At 33.1% G+C, this 22,195-nt stretch overlaps 1 pseudogene; it reads right to left on the bottom strand.

Annotated features, from left to right (window-relative positions):
- Positions 1-12,239: 12,239 nt before the first annotated feature.
- LOC149251432 (non-structural maintenance of chromosomes element 4 homolog A pseudogene) overlaps positions 12,240-22,195 on the bottom strand; it is a 116,526-nt pseudogene continuing 106,570 nt past the window's right edge.

The following is a 22,195-nucleotide window of genomic DNA, read 5'->3' as shown; positions in this document are numbered from 1 at the left end:
CTACATCCTTGTAAAAAAATGGGAGGAAAAAAATATCCACAAATTGAAACAGACTGTAGGATACCTCATTCTTGCAACATGATTATCTTGTCATGAACAATAAAAAAATAAATCAAGAGAAATGTAATTTTTGCCACATTTTGACAATGAAATCTTTTGCATATTCTATGAACAATTGATGAAAAAGGTCAACTAAAGCTTGTCAGCATTAGGATTATAGTAAAACATAAAGGAACCACTCCAACACATATATAATCCTAAACATAAGTATCTATACATATAAGTATTTATTGAGGACATTGTATTTTGTGAAAATATGGAAGTCAAATCTTTGAAATAACACAATTTATGGTACCACTGCCTTATGAAGTCCATTCATTCGAGTATTTACGAAGTCCATTTAGGAATTTATTCAAAGTTCAAAGTTCAAACAATTAACATGTAGCCTTAAAAAACTCATATTTGAAAAGGAGATAACCCAAAGATGTAGAGTATATATCTCACATTTATATATCCTAATTTCCAGACATTGAAATGACACTTTTTAGCATACTATTATGAATTCAACCCAAAATGCTAGAAAAAAATATTGATGGTTATTTTGCTAATATAGAAGTTTTATACATGCATTTATTTAAACAGTTAGCTTGCAATGTCAAACATATCTAAGGATGCACACAATACGTTGCATCTTTAGCACTGGTGTGTGAACTTGAGACAAAAAAGTCCAACATTAATAGTATGCCTACAATATGCACTAGCAGAATAGGTGAACAATAGTATTGTAGGTATGTGTTATGAATATATGTATTGCACGCCAATAAGAGTATGGTTGGAACATTCATGTCCAACCCTTCCAATTTTGCCTATAATTTTCACTAGTCTAATAGGTGAACAATAGAACTGTAGGTGTGCATTCTGTATCACTTAACTAAATCGAGCACCTTCAGCTTAGAAATTTCAAAGAATATGTCTAGAACTGGTAGGTAATTTGAAAAATGAAAGAGTTGGCTTGATTGCTTCTAGAGAAGACTAGATTCTTACACTGTTCAATGTAAATTCATGACGCTTTTCCAAGATTAGATGGAACAAAAAGTAACCAAGCTAGAATGTTCTTTAAAGAATCCTTACTTAGCTAGGGTAAAATGTTAGCCCCTTTTTGTCAAAAAGCATAAATGTAAAAACTTTAAGAAATTCAGTGAAGAGACTGTAGAAATGTTCTTATCAAACCACTAACATAAACAAAGCTAAGAAATAAATATTGCTTTGTAGAAGAGATATTCATGGTCAAATTAACAAGAAAGTGACCTTTTAGCATAGTTAATGCATTAGTGCTCATGTCATAGTGTCTCAGGGCATGCTAGGGACTACAGGAAGTGCTCATGTACATCTAGAGAAGAGGTGGGGAGTCATCGAGCTGTAGTTAGGAGGATTGTTAAACACACATGGGCAGCAACATAATATGAAAGATAAAACATGAGAATTCATTTTTTATTAACAAGAGATATACATTTATAGTACATGGTTTGACCATTGGGTTACATATCCCAAGGTCTCCTGGACTCCTTTCGTCTACTTGGCTTCCACACTAACCCATTGAGGATTAGGTGTCCAACATTCCCCCCCTTAATCTGAAGGGTTATGTATGAGTCCAAGAAGAGAGCTGTAATACAAAATGTACAAAAATGAATGGCAGCACTAGGCTGAATGTGCTCTCTGAAATGTTGGTATAAAGGGTGGTGGTTTAAGGATGACCGCCAACACTGGAATGCTTAGTGCAGTTCCCGGAACTCTTCCAAAACTGGCAAGAAGCTGAAATCTTCTGCTAGAGGAAGTACTCCTATTGTTTTGAAGAGGGAAACCTTCAACCATGAAAGGGAGGTCTCACCATAAAAGGGATAACTTCAACCTGAAAAGGGAAGTCTCAACTTGTGATGGTTTAAGGATGACCAACAACTCTAGAATGCTTAATGCAATTCTTGGAACTCTTCCAAAACTGGCAAGAAGATGAAGTCTTCTACTAGCGGAAGTGTTCTCAATTTCGTTCCTGGAATTCTTCCGAAACTGGCAAGAAGTTGAAGTCTTCTTCTAGAGGAAGTGTCCCAGATTACCAACTGAAGGCATGTTCAGGGGCATCTTTGTTTCTGGCTACAACTCTGAAACTGGTGTGGCAGGTTGTGGCTCAAGCTCGCTTGATGTGACTTTGAAGCTTGTAGATGACCATCATTTCCCTCCCTGTCAGATGCAAGGTGAGATGATGAAGAAGACTCAACTACAAGATTGTTCAATACTATGGAACAAGTTTTGACATGTGACTGAAATATCTTCTTGGTTGTTGATGCCCATTGCCAAGAAGCAATCCATCCTAGATGAATCTTTGTTCTTGTAGGAGACTTGTTTCTGAAGCATTTGTTTGAAGAATCACTGGTTTTATGATAGCGCTTACATGGATGAAGATCAAAATAGTGATCTTTCAAATGGCCAACTCGGTCACAGTGTTGGCATTTCAAAATCTGTTGTTGTTGTTGTGGAAGAGGAGTAGAATCTGGAACAACTGGCGGTGAACTGTCATGAATGAATCCAAAGCTCTGAAACAGAATGGGCTTTGAGTAGTCTGAAATATGAAAGGACAAGTCCTTCTCATATCCAAGACCAGTTATGTGCTTGTTGTGGACAAGCTGTTCACAAGGTCTGATGATGGGCTTGGGAAGCGTAGACTGAGTTTTTGCATCTGCATGTACAACTGCTGCTTTATTGGATACTAAACCTGAACCAACTGTAACATTATTGACTTGCTTCTGATAGGTTGCAGTCTCAGTGTCTTGAACAGAAACATGTTCAGAATGACTCCTCTGTTTTAATTCTTTTTGTTGAAACTGAGATTCAAGCTCCAAAAATTCTATCTTCTCTAGTGCATTTTACAGACAAATTCTAAGGTCAACCAGAGAGGATTTGTTGATTTTTATTGTGTCATTAGTAATAGACTGTATCAGATTTTTCAAAAACTCTAATACTTCATAAGCTTTCCCCATTTTCTCCAGTTCAAGAGTGCCAAGAAAAATTCAGAATAATGATAGCACTTGAATTTTGTAGAAAGAAATGTGTAGACACTTGCAGCACGGTCGATATAAAACAATCTTGTCCCCTTTGAAATAATTCCCTTCCTCAATTTAATGGCTTCATATTTCGAGTATTTGAAGGAAATTGAGAGCACTTCAAGTTAGCACACGCTGGAATTTATACATGTGTTTGTCCTTTACTCTATTGTGATGCCAAAAACAACAAGTAAAACACTCATAAATTTGAATTGTTGTTGCAAACAAATAGAAAACAATCAGGTGCATATAACACTGATATCACCCCAAAAATTAAAGCAACCTTCTCTTTTTCACAAATTTGTTTATTGCACATAAATTTATGCTCAAACTGCACAACAGGAACAAGTGAATTGAACAAGCAGCAACTTTAAATTGAATTGCATCTTTCAAATACTCTTTCACTTTCTTGGCCAGTGGAAAATAATAGTCAATTTCAATAACGACTGCTAATACATTCTTGTAACCATTGATAATAGCATGTGGAATAGCTGCAATTGTGGGATTACAGATTGCCAGAGAAAGAGTTGTACATAATCTCATAAACTGCAAATTGTTTGTTATGATGTGCAAACGTTGAACAACATATATATGTCAAAACAACAGCTATGAAAACAGTATCTATATATATATATATCTATATATATATATATATATATATATATATCAAAACAACAGTTATCAAAACAGCACATAAATTTCTTCTTTTGGCCTTGACATCTGTTGGGGTCGAAGATAGACACAATCACCGACTATGAAAGGTAGTATGGATTCAATAAGTTATTTGACAACTTCCATGAGATCTTCCTCTCCTGCAGATTTTATACACACCACGATTACACTCCACCATAGTTACGCTGCACCACGGTTACACTGGAGGCACCACGGTTTATCAATCCACCAAACAAAATACCATTCAAAAGTTTCTTGCAATGCATGGTTGAACATAGTCAAAGCCAATGCTCACACCATTCATAGGCAAGGAAAATGTTAAGAACCACCCTAAATTTATATGTATAATAAATGGGCGAATCCCCATGATACATAGGAAAAATGGGAGGCGATTTTAAAACTAATATAATATAATATATATATATATATATATATATATATATATATTGGCGAATCTCTCACTATATATATATATATATATATATATATATATATTTTGGTGAATCTCTCACTAGATTATATTATCTTGTAAAGTCATGGTGAATCTTTCACTGAATTATAAAATCTTGTAAGATCTTGGAAAATCTTTCACTGAATAATAAAACATTGTGAAGTCTTGGCGAATGTTTTGTTAAAGTATGAAACCATATATGATAATAATAAAACATACTCATTAAACTGTAATATACTAACATACATGTTTGGAAAAAGGAAACATAATTTTCACTTCCTACAAAAAATGTTGCAAGTTTTAGTGTCCATGTTTGTCATGGTAGGAGAGATTAATGTTTTCTCTACCACTTTTGTCAAACTACCACTTTTGCCAAGCTATCAAATTTCTTTCTTATTCCATAGACTCCAACTACGAGATAAAAAAAGAACACATCAAGTTTGTTTACCCCAACATGCCAACAAGTAGCAAGCCCCAACTATATAATATAATGAAGTAGTAGGTATCCCAAAGGCCTGAAGGGGATCTAATGGAAAGAAGTGACCATTGTCAAAAGCCTTCCAATCAATATATAAATATATAAATGTAGATTTATTATTATTTTAATTGGAAATCTTCAACTAAATAATAAAATTTAATTACATCTCTCCCAATATAAATTTCTTATTAGCATAATTCACTACCTTCATACCATTTTTAATAGCATTGTAACATGTCGATTAATTTCCTTTTTGGTGCACAATCTCCGCCTTTTAGGACAATATGGTGCAGTGACCCAACCCCTACAGATCATTACGACAAACTAAGAATAGAAAAGAAGATGAAAGGTTGTACAAACCAGCATATTTTTCAAACAACTAATCCAAGATTAGTACCTTAACTTTTTCATGAAGATATCATATTGAGAATGTTTGAAAATTGGTAGGAAATTTGGGCAGCAACTATCTCTCTTCTACAAGGGTGATGCGGAAAGAGTTAAGATTTCATTGTTTTGAAATTTTTTTTGTTAAATCAGAAAAACAAATTAATGGAGATATCAATATTTTTACTAAATTTTGTGAAGTGACTAAATGTAGCTTTAACCATTCAACTTAAGTTTTTTTTTACAATATAATTTCCTAAGTCTATTTAATATCTTCATTATCATAAAAACCAACCTATATCCATCTTAACTCCACATCTACCACTCTTAGAGGGATGAAACCTATTTATCCCTCCCAACATTTGGTAGACCCGGAATTAAGATGGATCTAAGCTGATAGAATGTCCCCTTTAAATAGTCTGATACCATGGTATTACCATGGGTCAATACCATGGGTTATCATAAAACTGGAGCTTAAAAACTACTATTAGTAATTTATAAAAATTAATAAAATTAATAATTGATTTTTATTTTATTTTTTTAATTTAACCAAGTTAAAATATTTAAGTGACATTGGATTACAAGATCCATTTTTACTCTTGATCTACCAAGCCCCGAGAGGGATCAAATATTTTCACTCTATGTTAGTTTGCTTATCACAATATTTGATCCAGAGTAAAGATGGAACTATGCTAGTTGAATTCCCCCTTTGAATAGGTTGCATTCCATGTGAATACCATGGGTCAATACCATGTGCCATCTTTATTTTTATTAATACTAATAGTAGGGTTAATAATGTTTTTTTGCATGGTATTAATAATAATTTGGCCCATGGTATTTGGACCATAGGCTTCACCTAAATATAACACATTTTTGAGTGTTCATAAATATAAGGTGGCTTATGGAGTAAATATAAAAAATGTTTTATTTATTTACCATACCTCTCGTTTAATTATATTTTTATTAATTTACCATACCTCTTTTATAAATATGGTATTTGGCCCATAGGATTCAATTAAATAAAACTTCCTTTTTGTGCCTTCTTAAATAGAAAGAGAGCTATGGACTAAATATAGAAAGAAGTTTTATTTATTTACCATACCTACAATTTATTTATATTTTTATTTATTTACCATACCTTTGAAGTATAAAAAGAGGTTTTATTTATTTACCATACCTCCACTTTATTTCTATTTTTACTTATTTACACGTTTGCGTGTTCATAAATATAAGGTGACATATGGAGTAAATAAAAAAAATGTTTTATTTATTTACCATACCTCTCGTTTATTTATATTTTTTTTAATTTACCTTATAAATATGGTATTTGGCCCATAGGATTCACTTAAATGAAACCTTGTTTTTGAGCCTTCTTAAATAGGAAGAGGGTTTTGGACTAAATATAAAAAGAGGTTTTATTTATTTACCATACCTTTAGTTTATTTGTATTTTTATTTATTTACCATACCTTTGGAGTAAGTATAAAAAGAGCTTTTATTTATTTACCATACCTCCACTGCATTTATATTTTTATTTATAACTATCATAAATACATTTTCTTGAAAATGAGGGTGAATGGAAGATTGTAACCCCTAATTTCAAGCGCTAAATTTACTTTTTTTACCCTCTCCCTTAAAATAAGGTGGGCTAACCTCCATACCTAATTTTTTTATAAAATAAATTTGAGGCGATTTGTAACAATGTACTATGATACAAACAAGGATAATTTTAGGGGCGAATGTTCGCCCTTTGGCGAAATTAAGGGGTTTTAAATTTTTAGTGGGCGAATATTTTGTATCATAGTACATTTTTACAAATCACCTCAAATAGCCCACCTTATTTTAAGGGACAGGGTAAAAAAGGTAAATTTAGCCCTTGAAATTAAGACTTACAACCTTCCATTCGCCCATTTTCAAGAATAGGTTTTATTTAAGTGAATCCATTCGCCCATTTTAAAGAATAGGTTTTATTTAAGTGAATCCTATGGGCCAAATACCATATTTATAAAAGAAGTATGGTAAATTAATAAAAATATAAATAAATGAGAGGTATGGTAAATAAATAAAACATTTTTTATATTTACTCCATAAGTCACCTTATACTTATATACATGTAAGGGTGTAAACAAATAAAAATATAAGTAAAGTGGAGGTATGGTAAATAAATAAAACGTCTTTTTATACTTACTCAAAAGGTATGGTAAATAAATAAAAATATAAATAAACTAGACGTATCGTAAATAAATAAAACCTCTTTTTATATTTAGTCCATAAACCTCGTTCTATTTAGAAGGCTCAAGAAAGAGGTTTTATTTAAATAAATCCTATGGGCCAAATACCATATTTGTAAAAGAGGTATGGTAAATTAATAAAAATAATTAAAACTTCTTTTTATATTTAGTCCATAAGGCTCAAGAAAGAGGTTTTATTTAAGTAAATCATATGGGCCAAATACCATATTTGTAAAAGAGGTATGGTAAATTAATAAAAATAAATAAAACCTTTTTTTATATTTAGTCCATAAACCTCGTTCTATTTAAAAGGCTCAAGAAAGGCTCAAGAAAGAGGTTTTATTTAAGTAAATCCTATGGGCCAAATACCATATTTGTAAAAGAGGTATGGTAAATTAATAAAAATATAGATAAACGAGAGGTATGGTAAACAAATAAAACATTCTTTTATATCTACTCCATAAGTCACCTTATATTTACAAACACTCAAAAAATGGGTTATATTTAGGTGAAACCTATGGCCAAAATACTATGGGACAAATACCATGGACTAGATTGTTATTAATACCATGCAAAAAAACCATTATTAACCCTAATATTAGAATTAATAAAAATAAAAATGGCACATGGTATTGACCCATGGTATTCACCAAAATGGCACATGGTATTAACCCATGGTATTCACCAAAATGGCACATGGTATTGACCCATGGTATTCACCTGGAATGTAGCCTATTTAAATGGGGGAATTAAACCAACATGTAGCCTATGCTAAGATTCACTAGGACTTTACAAAGTTTTATTATTTAGTGAAAGACTCGCCAAGATCTTACAAGATTTTATAATTGAGTAAAATATTCGCCATGCCTGGTGAGAGATTCGCCAAAAAATTATATATACATATTATATTATTGATAAAATCGCCTTCCATTTTTCCTATATACCATGGAGATTCGCCCATTTATTATATTTATAAATTTAGGGGGGTTCTTAAAATTTTCCCTGGATACAAAATATTCGCCCAATAAAAATATAAAACCCTTTAATTTAGCCCAAGGGCGAAAATTCACCCCTAAAATTTTCCATGTTCATAGGCCATAACCATATATGCGCAACATTGTTCACATTCTTCAAGGATTGTTCAACACATGGTTTTCTCACTCAACTGGATTCAACATTTCACCCAGCATTATAAAAACTCATGCAACACGTAGAGAATTTGAGAGAAATGAGAGATTATAGATCTTCCACAATTGGCAAAAGGGATTTACAAGAGCAAAAGGAAGCTAGAAATATTCACGTCAGGATCACCACAATGTATGCAACAATATTTCTACATGTACTTCACAATTTTACCAGGTAAAGCTACCAACATAATCAAAATAATCACAACTTCATACTTTATGCACACAACACTTGATTTAGATTTCACACATGATTTTGATTATTTTAGACCGATCACACAAAAATGCACACGACACTTGATTTAGATTTCGCACATGATTTTGATTATTTTAGATTGATCACACAAAAATGCAGTTATCAAAAATTTTTCAGTAATTGTAAAAAATATGTTGGGACAAGCATATATCAAACATGACAGGTGCATATGATGACCCATCTAGCTTGTTACCCGATCAAAACAAACATCAGCACTACTCTGTTTATTTTCTAAATTGCCATTAATTCACCAAAGTTTCGCATTAAGAAGAAGAGCCAGTGAATAATCCAGCTGCACGTAGTAACCTCATGTTAGCTGCCCATTTCTCTTCGTCTTGAACTGAGCATTCCACATTTGTTTCAGTTTTTTTTTCCATGATAGCGCTGCCTACCGCCATTGCCTATTATCAGAGCACACTGTAAAACACCTTTAAATATATCCTAAAACCCTTAATCGTCAATGCATCCTCCTTTAGTGAAAATATTGAAAACTTTCCTATGCCTTCTATATAACTAGTGTTTGATCATCCCATCGATCCAAAAACTCATAAAACCAATGCACGGTGCATACCATGAATCCATCATACACACTACATTAGATTTGAGTACCTAGGCAACACCACCAGTAGAGTTTCAAGACATACAACGCATCGTCATTGCAGCATACCATTTAGACATAGACCTCTGAGTAGACGGTCTCACAGTCATTACAATGCAACCAACACAAAATTATTTCAAAGCAGCCAACATTCCAAATGTAGGATATAGAGTTGATTCAACTTACAACCCATGGTGTCCACTGTACATACAAGAGCAACGAACAATTTCATCTCACTATTTCAATGCAAAAGATCGACCATCATTCAGAAATTGATGCACGGGAGAAGGTTCATCACATAGGGATCAGTATGAGCCAACACATGCAGAACTCAATGCTCCAAATTTGGCAGAGGGATAGAGGATAATGACAACATATGGCAGAGGTGAGCAACGCAGTCTGAGCATAGGGAGAGTAACGCTTATTTATGCAATAATGGAAAAAATTTGATGCATTTCAATGCTCCAGCCACAACAATGGCGCCAAGCACAATAAAAAAAAACACCTCATTTTCAACGAGCAACCACCATTATCATTAACATGGAATTTAATTATTCAAACTAACAGACAGGCCTCGGGGCAGTGTAATATCAGACTTCCATTGTCAAACCTCACGTTGCACCGAAACACAGGAAGCACTATAGGAATGTAGGCAATGGAACATTGACAACACTGTAGGAGCAGGTATTTGATGGGAATACCAAGTGTTACCCATATTATCATACAGAGAAGAATGAGAGGAATATGGCAGAGAGTTTTTGCATGGTAGAATAGAAGCGTTTTTGCATGGTAGAATATACAAAGTGCATGACTCACAAGCGCTCAAGGCAACCTAAATGATAGGTCAGTATTCGCAGAAAAATAATGGCTCATTATAATGACTCAAAATGGAGCAAGACCAGCAATCGCCTGCTCTAATACCATGTTAAACACACATGGGCAGCAACATAATCTGAAAGATAAAACATGAGAATTCATTTTTTATTAACAAGATATATACATTTATGGTACATGGTTTGACCGTTGGGTTCCATATCCGAAGGTCTCTTGGACTCCTTTTGTCTATTTAGCTTCCACACTAACCCATTGAGGATTAGGTGTCCAATAAGGACTACAAGTGATGTGAGGTAGATACTTGAGGTACCCAACCTATTGGATTATACCTTTCTAGGGAGCCCCAAAGAGAGAGTAGCCGGACTGGCGGATGTGGGTAGATACAGATGCGGATGAAGCAGCAGAGAGTGCTACATTGCAGGAGTCCCCAGGTAGCAGAAGGCTAACGGGCTGCAATAGTTTGAGCCCTATTTGTAGTCACAAAGGAGCCCTAGCTGTAGTCATGAAGGAAGACCTAGACGTAGTCTTGAAGGACCTCTAGCCACAGTTGAAAAGGAAGCCCTAGTTGTAGTAAAAGGCAGCCCTAACCACAGTCAAAAAGAGGCTTAGCCACAACAAGGGAGAGGCCTAAGACACAGTTTAGAGAGAGGCCTAAGATGCAGTCAAGAGAGGCATAAAGACGCAGTCAAGAGAGGCCAGATACACAGCAAAAGGAAGGCTCTTATCCTTAGCAAAGAAGGCCTTAATCCGTAGCAAGAGGGAGGCCCTTATCAGCCATCAAGAAGAATTATATAGCCACAATCAAGGAAGGTCTGAAGCAACACTTAGAGAGGCCCTAGATGCAGTCAAAGGGAGGCCCTAGCCACTGCAAGAAGGATCCATAAGACAGCAAGAAAGAAGCCCTAGAAGCAATGTGGAAGTATTATGTTTTGTTGTAGGTACAACGTGTGAAAGAGAGGTTGTTTTGAGTGTTGTTCTTGGGTGCTATTGTAGGGATAAGGGCCGAAGTTTGAAGTTTAAGATCACAACAAGAAGAGGCATTCAACATGGGTTAAATAGGGTTGTTTTGTAGCTATTCCAGGAAGACTGAAGGGTTGAAAAGAGGCTGAGTATCTTGCTTGAAGCTTCAACTAAAGGATGAAACTCAACTAAAGGATGACTTAGCTTAATAAAGTTCATGATGGCCTTTTACAATCATATACTTATGAGTGAACCCAACTCTTATTATTGGGACTTATCCTAGTGTCCTGATAGGTGGGAAATAGATGACAAATATGATCTCCCTTTCTCCATTGCATTCCTCCCACCTTGAAAATCATAAGGGGACATAATGAATTTCACATACACATACTTAATAGATATATATTCCCAATATCTTTCCATCTACTAGTTGTGCCTGCTTGAGCTAGGATCAAGCAATTAGTCAATCCAGAGCATGCATATCCCTACTTATTCTCCACACGCCTCTGGGTGGATCTCTTTATCCCTGTAGTTCCAGTAAAAGGGTTTGGGTATGGTAAGGTCTGCTAGCTAGTTTTTTGAACCTTTGTATTTAATTTTCACCTAGCCTTACCCTACTCTCATCTCTATGTATTCCCAAATTAAACCAACTACACAATCGAAAACTTTTTTCTTCTGTGGTATCTTAAAATACTTTTCAAACATAAAATTACAACATATTGTCATAAGGAGACTAATCATGGTTTAACAAATCAAACTTGACATCTTACATTACCAATTTCCTTTTACGTGATGTCAGTCTTCTACCCAGGCCTTGGAACCATGCCTAAAGGGGTGTACTACATGACCAGGGGTTTGCACTGCCAATAAACTTAATTATAACTAATTATGAGAAGATGATAGCATTGTTTATATACCAGATTGCTTAAATTAAAGATTAGCTTCATGTATGAATTATAGTGCACTGATAGAAACAGAGATAGTTTCCAACAAAAAGCACCAAAAAAGCAACAAAAGTCATAGGAGACACTTATTCACTTCTTTGGTGCTGGTCTTTGAAGACCTCCACCACCATCATCACTTCCACATTCATCCTCCTACACCTTAAGAGTTGCAGGAACTACTCTGCCCCTGTTTCTTGAAATCTCTCTGATAGGAGTCTCTGCAGCCTTCTTTGAAGAAAGAATCATAAGTGGATTGGTTCTGTGAGGCATCAACTCCTCACCACTTTCAACAACTTCCATCATCAACTTCCAGTCTTTAAAATCAAACCGAAAAACAAATTGGCTATAAGAAGCTTCTCCAGATGCCATTTCTGTAGCTCTAGGAGAATTTTTTAGGACAACAAATTTTTTTCCATTTTCATCAACATTTATTTCAACTCTACCATCCTTTACTAGAAATGATAATGCAAAGATGTTTTCTACTGTCTGGGAAAATGATATTCTATTTAGAACCAAATTCTCTAATCTGGCTTACTTCTGTTTTCGCAAAATTTTAAATATGCTTGCCATATTCTTGTATGTTTTTGATTTTTCATCTTCCAGGGACTCTTTCACTACTTCAGGTCGAGTGCTTTCTATCGGCTTAGTCTGTTTTCTCTATACTATAGCTTTCCTTTGCTTGGGTTCATTATCCATTGGTCCAAGCATAGTGCAAATTCCTGCCACATGCTGGAAAACAGAAGCAGCTAAAAGCCCAATATTTCTCCATGATATTTGGGTTTGATCATCATTTCCCTCCAAAGACCTACTTCCATATGCCTGGTCACTATAGTTTCTTAGAATATCACTACTAATAAAATCAACTGGAGTATCACCATCATTGTTTTGTGATCTATTAATAGTAGCGAGGAGTGTGGATGTGAGATCAAAGAGTGTATCAGCATCTATAACTTGCTCATGAGGTCTCTAAACAAAATTGTGCAAGCTTTCCACTTTGCTAATTATAGCCTCAAATTTGCCAAATTCTTCTTTTAAAATATTTTCTCTCACCTCAGCAATCGAAGTCTTTAGGGGATGATAATGATACCTTCATATATAGTGTTACACCATACTCTGATTGTTACCACTGCATGCAGTAACATCTTCTTTCTCTCTCGAGGGCTTACTGTGGCCTTGTTGTGATCCTTTACCCCACGAGCAGAATCTTCTAGTGTCTGACTCAATGTTTCTTCCTCTTTAACTCTAGCTTGGGTACCAAGCCTTCTACCCATCCTTTCTATCACTTGCTTTTGGAGTTGATAGAAATGAAAATATTCAACCAAAGCTGGAAGGAAGGGCTTGAAATTGAGATTTATGATTGAAGAACTGTCATGAAATGGAAAGAGAGCAAGAAAAGATTTTCGTGTTGCATTGAAATGAGAGAGGGAAGGGAGTTGTGATTTCCCCCACCCTGAGAATTCTGATTTGTAATAGAAGAGGGATGAAGGCCCACTACAGTGGATATAAAGTCCCAAGACATACGCATTGTCGAATGAAATGTGTAGGTGCAATGTGCCAATTAAGCGTGAGGATTGGGAGAAGTGACACATGTGGGAGAGTGGCCATATTATTGAAGAATTGTTTACATTGAGGAAGGACACCATTTGAATATGGTAAGAATGTCAATTCTAATGTGGAGAGTTTCCAACACCACTTTCTCATCTACATGAGGGAGTTTACAATTTGTATATCTTTGTCTCAGTCCCATGGTGAATATATTAGTGTGAGGATCCACTGTTTCATGATCCATATGTTGGATGCTTTGTTGAACTTGAGCTTTATAAGGAAATATCTTTAGATATCCAGAACGTCTCAGAAATTTATTTGAACAATTATTGTCTTGCAATAATGTTTATTGATGATAAATTGTTTGGTAATGTACACATGCATAGAAGAGTGTGACTGATGGCATGGATACTCGGCCTTTCGGATCGAAATGGCCACCTCTAAAGATAACATTTGGAATATCCTTTGAGCCTTTCTTTGAGATGGCATCCAAGAAGTTAGAATGAAGACATCAAGGAACTCCATATTTTGACATATTCCAGCTGAATCACCAAACATGCAAGAGAAACTAAAACCAGGGGTTATATAAGTAATAACCCCAGTGTATGGGAAATCCAGGCTTTTGGAAGAATATTTCCGCATTTAATAATTGGTTGAGGATGAATATTTCTGTTACACTATATGTTGTTATTGATATGTTTGGATGATTTGGGTGAACACTTGGCCCATCTTCAAGAACATCCAATAACATTTGAGTCCAAGACAGATTTAAAGAGATCATTTATCAAATTATTTGTCCAGCTATGAAAGACAATCAAGTTTTGGACGAGATACATTGTAGTACTATCAAAGCAGATTGTGGACCATGTTAGAAAATGGATCAAAAAGGCTTTCAAAATTTCTGCTAAAATTTGACATTTAGCATTGTCTTAGCATTTTCTTATCAACTTTCATGGAGGCAAAAAGTGATAGGAGAAACTTGCACAATAATGGTGGCCACTAGAATGAGAAACACAATGAATTAGAAAAATGGAATTTGTTGCTATGATGATGCATGGGAAGATACTTATTATTCTCAACTTGGTTGTGCAGGAAAAATAGTTTTTGCCTTTGAGTATAGTTGATGTATCGTAATGTAGCGGTTGTTTCCCTGTTGTAATAAAACAAATAAAACAAATATATATCCATCTCAAGGTGAAAGAATAATGCCAGTATATCTTCAAATGATATGGGCTATGTGTTGTGCTCAACAGCTAGGAAAGTCTCTATCAGTCATAGTGCGATGAAGCGATGGGTTTGGGTTTCTGTGCCCATGCTGTCAAAGTATATTGATACAAGTGATGAAAAAACATATGTTCAATTCCCTAGAACATATCTTATTTTCATTACTTGTCCAAGGTAAAGCCATGGCCATAGTTGAGAAACGTAATCAAAAGAAAATAAATATGTAGTTTATTTAAACAAATGTGGCATGAGAAGAAAACATATGCACCAAATTACAAAATGCGAAAGTCAAAGTTTTGTATAAAAGTTTTAAACTAAAAAAATTTCAAACAGTTTCCAGGAAGTTTAATGAATGAAACTACCCAACACTCATCCAATGGCCATTCGAGGAGGGTCGAAGCCATCCATCAATATGAAGAGATCTATAAAAGAAAATAGGGACTTTGAAGAAGGGGTCCCTGATTTTTCATACCCAAATGTTGCCCGATTATTGAGCAAGGGCCTGACGAGTTAGTGAGGGTTTCCCTTTTGTTTTTGTTTCAATCTATTTTCATGCTTAGATTTTTGTTAATGTGATGTCATTGGTGGACCTTAATATACGGCATTGAACCATACTCTGATTGTTACCACTGCATGCGGTAGCATCTTCGTTCTCTCTCGGGGGCTTATTGTGGCCTTCTTGTGATCCTTTTACACCACGAGAGGAATCTTACATTGTCTAAATCAATGTTTCTTCCTCTTTAACTCTATCTTGGGTACCAAGATTTCTACCCATCCCTTCTATCACCTTCTTTTGGAGTTGAGAGCAATGAAGAAATTCAACCAAAGCTAGAAGGAAGGGCTTGAAATCTATGTTACTAGAAACCAGAAAGGGGAAACGAAACGAGAAATGACAACAAGACGAGAAACAGAGTTTGGAGATTTCACATTCAAGAAATGAGGAGAGAGAAAAATAAGACAAATATGAAACATACAACCAAGCATTTGTTTCACATTCAAGAAACAAGGAGAGAGAAAAAACAAGGAAAATATGAAACATAAAACCAAGAATTTATCATTAACACTCTCGAATATTATGGTTCATAGGTAGTTGCTCATAGGCTTTAGCTATTCACATTGGCCATTCCTGAATACTTATAGTGATCAACAAAGCTTCCATTTCTCACATAAGCCATTCTTGAATACCCATGTTTGATCCTCTAGGCTAGCAAATACAAAAGTGAAGAAACACTTGGCACCGAATTCAAGTTTGATTTAGCCTTTGCATTTTCCGGATGAGTACATGATCCCACATACATTGTATATATTCTTGGATGTGACATGAGTGGACCTCAAATTTGGGACCTATTGTATCATTTTCCACGTAGTTATTGGGTTATTGTTTTCATGGTTGGGTAACAAGATGGTGGAGATTGAGTTGATCTCGATTGAATATAGAGCCAAAAATAGAGGGTTGTCTCGAACTATTGCCACTTGCAGAACCATAAATACTACAACATGTGCTTGAAGACAAAATCTAAAGAGAAAACTTTCAAAAATTTATCTTTAATCCATTATAATAGAAAATTAATCTTTATAATAATAAAAATAATATATTTTAAAAGTATAGTTGAACTAGATATTAAATTGCTAATTTGTGAGAAAAAAAAAATTAACTAGATTATTTAACTACTATATATATATATATATATATATATATATATATCTGAAATTAAGATGGATCTAGGCTAGTATATATTATTTACCATAATTATTGTTAAAGTGTATAATGTTTATCTCATATTTGTATTTGCATTGATTAAATGATTATTATATGTAGTCATGTTTTATATTAATTATTTTAATGCATCATATATATGGTTTTGTAGAGTAAATTTTATGTTAAATTTTAATAGTTAAATTTAGATATTCTTTCTTGATATTAGTTATTTTTTATTAATTTTCATTTTATTCTGTTGGATCCATTAAAATTTGTTATGCAGTCAATGTTTCCAATTAACAAGTGTGGTTGATCAATATAAATAAGTGAAATAAATTATTAAATTGTGATTTTTTAAAATTTCTACTTAGTTAAATATTATATATAAATATCACTTGTAGTTATAACATACCAAACCATTCTTTTTTAGTCCCTAGATTTGTTTATGTTAAAATAAATTTTGAAAAAATGTTATGGCCAATAGTTTTGTTATATTCCATGGTTTTGTACTTTATATTCATTTAATTTGCTAGTTTTTGCACATGATTTTGTTAGATTCCATGGTTCTATATTTAATATTTATTTAATTTATTAGTTTTTTCTCATCAATTTTTTTCATAAATCAAAACAAGCTAGAGAGACCTTGAAGTCTTGAAAGGAAATGTCATAATCTAGGTATTTTATTCTAGGCCCCTCTTAATATGTTTTTGATTGTTAGATTTTTGTGCCAAGAGACCCTTTCCAGCTGGGGAATATGTTATAATATTTGGCATTTTAACTAAGTCAAAATAAAACAAAATCAAATCAAATTAAAAAAAAAAACTTAAAATTCTCTAGTGCATATTTTTTTCTTGCCCATGGTTTTTTCCCATGGTACTCCTAACCCATGGTTTTTGTCCATGGTATTTTTCTGCACTGTAGCCTATTCAAAGGCTAATAACTAAAGCAACCTAGATCCATTTTAACTGTGGATCAAGCGTTGAGAGAATCAAATCTCTTCACTTAAAGAGGTTTGTAGCTCAAGAGAGATTTTGATTTTTGAGACTTGTTTATTTTTATAAATTTACAATTATTTCTATCACTATTTTTATGTAATTATGAAACTTTCCATATTTATCATAGTTGAAATTATGTTTGTATTATAGACATATTAATCAATAGCTTGCTGCCCTTAAGCTTTATTATTGCAAATTACCTAACACAATCCCTCTTATCACCGATGTAAAAGTATTTATTGGATAAAACTATTAATGTGATGGATAATAGATAATTATTATTTTTTATATATTAAATTAATGTCTTTGGTTGATGATATTTAATATTCTAGATAATCTAATAGTTGATAAAAGTTTCTATAGGATAGTTTTATCAAAATCTTTTTCCAATCATTTGAGAGGTTATAAACCAAACCAATGGCAAAAAAAATATTGTGTCCCAATGTTTATATAAAATAATTAATTAACTAGAAAAATTAACTAAACTATTTAACTACTAATTTATAAAAATATAAATAAAATATCTATATACATTACTAATTTATAAAAATATATATATTAAAAAACCTTATACATTTAAATTTATGACTTTATATAAAAATGCACATTTTAAATATTAGATACAATCACTAAATCCACTTTTAAATAAAAGCAACACAAAAGTAACAATTTTTTTTTTGTAAAATCTTGACCATACACTGCTACACGTCAATGGCTACAATTAAAAAAATAACATAACTTTAACTAATAAAATCCCTAAATAGTCTAGGTTGTTAAAGATATATTAAGCAATATTGCAAGGTGTTGTCACTAGGGAGAACACCCAACCTATTTGCAAAAAACCTGTTCCATTCGCACCTAAGCTATGTATGGTTGACTTCTAACCATAGATTATGGAAATGCCTTCAAAAACTATCTAGAAAACCAATGCTTTTTATGATTCATGTTGATGTCCAATCAGGAAGAGATCCATATTACAAATAAACTAGATTAACTAACCGTTTTTGGAAAACCATATTACAAATGAACTAGATTAACGAACAGTTTCAAGAAACGAACCATTTTTGGTAAACCCAATTTCTTGCATTAAAAAATGGAAACTATAGTATAAAACACCGTTTTCCATACTGTTCCAATTTTTATACAATTTTTTTCAAAAACAAAGACTTTCATTCCGTTTCTAGTAACAGAGATTGAAATTGAGATTTCAAATTAAGGACTGAAATGGAAAGCTAGCAACAAGAAAATCTTCTTGAAATTGAGATTTTTGATTAAGAACTACGGTGAAATGGAAAGATAGTAAGAAAATATTTTCGTGTTGCATTGAAATGAGGGAGGGCAGGGAGTTCCCCTGAGAAGTCTACATTGTTTTTTCCGCTGTTTTTCTGGTGTGGTATCCTACCAAACTACAATTTTTGTAATTTCGAGTGTGGTATACTACCAAACTACTATAAGAGTTCAGCGTATATTCAATATAAATTTCATTGCCAATATCATAATTGTGGGGCTAGTTCATTTGAAGCTAAATTATTAAAAAACAAAACACAAATAACCTAATTTCAGGTGAAAAAGTTGGTAGATTGTTTGAAGCAATTGAAATCGAGGAAGGAATTAAAGGAGAGAAAGGGTACCTGTTGAAGTATTTTCTTGGGCTCTTGAAAGAAGACCAAGGCTTTTGATCCTTCCATCGTGGTCCAAATTTGCCCAACGAAAATAGTTCCATGTTTCGTGAGCAAGCCATTAAAGAGATCCTCCTCAATCTTATTTCTCAACGCATCCAAATTCAACCATGAAACAATAACTGCCCGCGAATCACTGCAACATTTTATGTGAAAATATAAAACAAATTTGCACATCAATTCTAAGAATGGCCATCGACCTAGAAACCCTAAAAATTGATCCAACGACCTATTTCTATTTCCATATAGCCACAAATCAGATTGTACTATGCCCATGGTATTTCCTTTTTTTTTCAACTACTCAACATACATTTCATGTGAAAATATAAAACAAATTGGAAAATCAATTCTAAGAATGGCCATCAATCTAGAAACCCTATATAGCCACAAATCATATTGTACGGTAACCATGGGCTTTCCTTTTTTTTTCAACTACTCAACATGCATTCGAATACACTAAGGCGAGGAAAAAAACGTGTTCTGATCTTTCTTTTTTTTTTCAACTACTCAATATTCATTCGAATACACTAAGGCGAGGAAGAAAACGCGACATAATGGTGTTTCCTCTTTTCTCAACTACTCAACATTCATTCGAATACACTAAGGCGGGGAATAAAATGGACAAACTGGTCTTTCCTTTTTTTCCACTACTCAAGATTCATTCGAATACACTAAGGCAAGCAGGAAAACACAATAGAAATTAAATTTTTAATTTGGATGATAGTTAAATTTTTTTAATTATAATTATTTATTTATTTATAAATTTTGAAAAAATTATATTTTATGAATATATCAAAATGTATGGAATTTATATTTTCTTATCTTATTGTATGCTCATTTCAAAAAATTATATTTTTTATTTTTTAAAATTACAAAATAATTAACCATGTTTTAAGTTGTAATTTTAAACAAATTCAGATTTGGATTTTATATAATTAAACAAAAAGACTATAAATATTTTTTATTAATGTTTAATTATCTAATACTAATATTATGGGTTTCCATGTTATTTAAATAGATGAGATTTGGCTTTATAATTATTATGTCAAACTTTAAAGCTAAAAATTAACTTTTAACAATGCAATCTTTCATAACCAATTTGGATGTAGTTCATTGTTATGGCAATAAAAAATGAATCTCATGAGTCAATTTGGTTGTAGTTCATTGTGATGGTAGTAAAAAATGAATCTCATGAGCCTGGTCCCACCCACACACTGGTATAGTTCCACCAAGGAACCATTGATCTTTCTCCATGAATCGGTAATATTGTACCAAGAAGCACCATAATGTATGGCATTTCTATTTCCCACAATTGAAAAAGCACCATAAATCCTTCTACATGAGCATTTTGCTTCCATATTGTTGAATTAAACATGAAAAGACTTTCCTGTGACAACAAGAATTTCCGAAACCCTCATCCCCCTTATCACAATATATCTTAGAATCCGTCATGTTGGAGTGTAGTATCCCTAGTAAGCATATAGGAGTGTAGGGGAACACAACCTCAAAGTCAATGGGAAGCCAAGGGGAAAGGTTTGTGCATCTAAGAGGGAAACCTCGATTACATAGATGTGGTTTTCTAAGATTTTGCATTAATCAAATGTATATTTGAGGGGGAATTAAGCCATAAAAAATGCTTGACTAAATTTTCATACACAAGGGTTGATTCTACTTCGAATTTCGATACTTTGTGTTTACTCACTTTAATGTCATTACATATAACTAATAATTTGTAGGTCCTTGCCTCATTTGATCTCATTTTATTGCAATTGTGAAGTGACTAAGCCTTGAACTCCAAATCCTTATAGCTAATATTTACAAAGTATGCATTGCCTCATTTCCTCTCATTTTACTTCAGTTAAGTGAAGAAACTATGTCGTAGCCCCAAACCCACACAACTAAGCTTTGGACACTACAGAATCCTCTCTCTCCCTGGTATTGCACTTGGTTTAGATATACTTTTCTTAGAAGAGAAGAAATGTCTCACTAAATACCTTACATGTTAACTTATCATCTGATCCCATTACATTTTCCAAGCACTGAGGACATTAATAAAATTTCAAAATTCAATTTTACACTCATTTGATGTAATCACCATGTTCCATCAATTTTAGGTAAACTCTACAAATAAATGTAAGTAATTATTTTGGTTTTTTTTTTATTGATTCTAAATTAGCAAGTGAGAAAACTGCATATGCATCTTTATTTTTAAAGTACAATCATCCAAAAAAACTCATCAAAGACTAAAGATAGGTTAAAACCTTTATGGAGTGAAAAATATTGTTGGTATCCCCTAGAATAACACTACTTTCAGAAGTTGGGTTTAGAGTTTACCACAAATTCAAGAACCAAAGTGAGAAGCTTAATTTAAAGTTTTTACAACATGATATATTATAAAAAAAAATTGAAGAAGCACACAATACAAAAAAGTTTTGTATCTAGTATCATTCTAGATAGAGAAAAGTACTTGTTAGGCTATCTATGACATGAGTAAGAATTGTTACCCACCTACTTTCAAAATCATCATGGACATTTAAATAATTAAAAAGGGAATTGATTAGGCTAACTATGACTAAATAAGAGTTATTCCCCACCTTTCCAAACTATCATGTACATTTAAGCTATCATATTTTATCAACATCCTTTCTATGATGCAACATGTTACAACTTTCCATTATATTTATGCACTATATGAGTTGATGTACTTGTAAGTTGCATAGATTCCAAAATAATTGTCCAAATACCCATGTTTCCACTAAATTAATTGTTTAAGTAAGAGACACATTCTATCGTAGGAAGCATGCATCAATCAAACACTTCTCTACTCATAGTTCAGAAACCCAACCAATTTTTCATACACAAACACATTCAAGACTAATCCACAATAACAAACAATGCTCAAAACAATATTCTTCATCAAACATCTACCAATGCATAAACAATGAAGAGACAAAAGACACATAGAAT

Source organism: Pinus tabuliformis, chromosome 7, assembly GCF_031772625.1.
Source record: "Pinus tabuliformis cultivar Carrire ecotype Pingquan chromosome 7, CPIR1, whole genome shotgun sequence".
Lineage (NCBI taxonomy): Eukaryota > Viridiplantae > Streptophyta > Pinopsida > Pinales > Pinaceae > Pinus > Pinus tabuliformis.
Note: the sequence above shows the minus strand (reverse complement) of the source record. Positions and strands in the feature narration are given on the sequence as shown.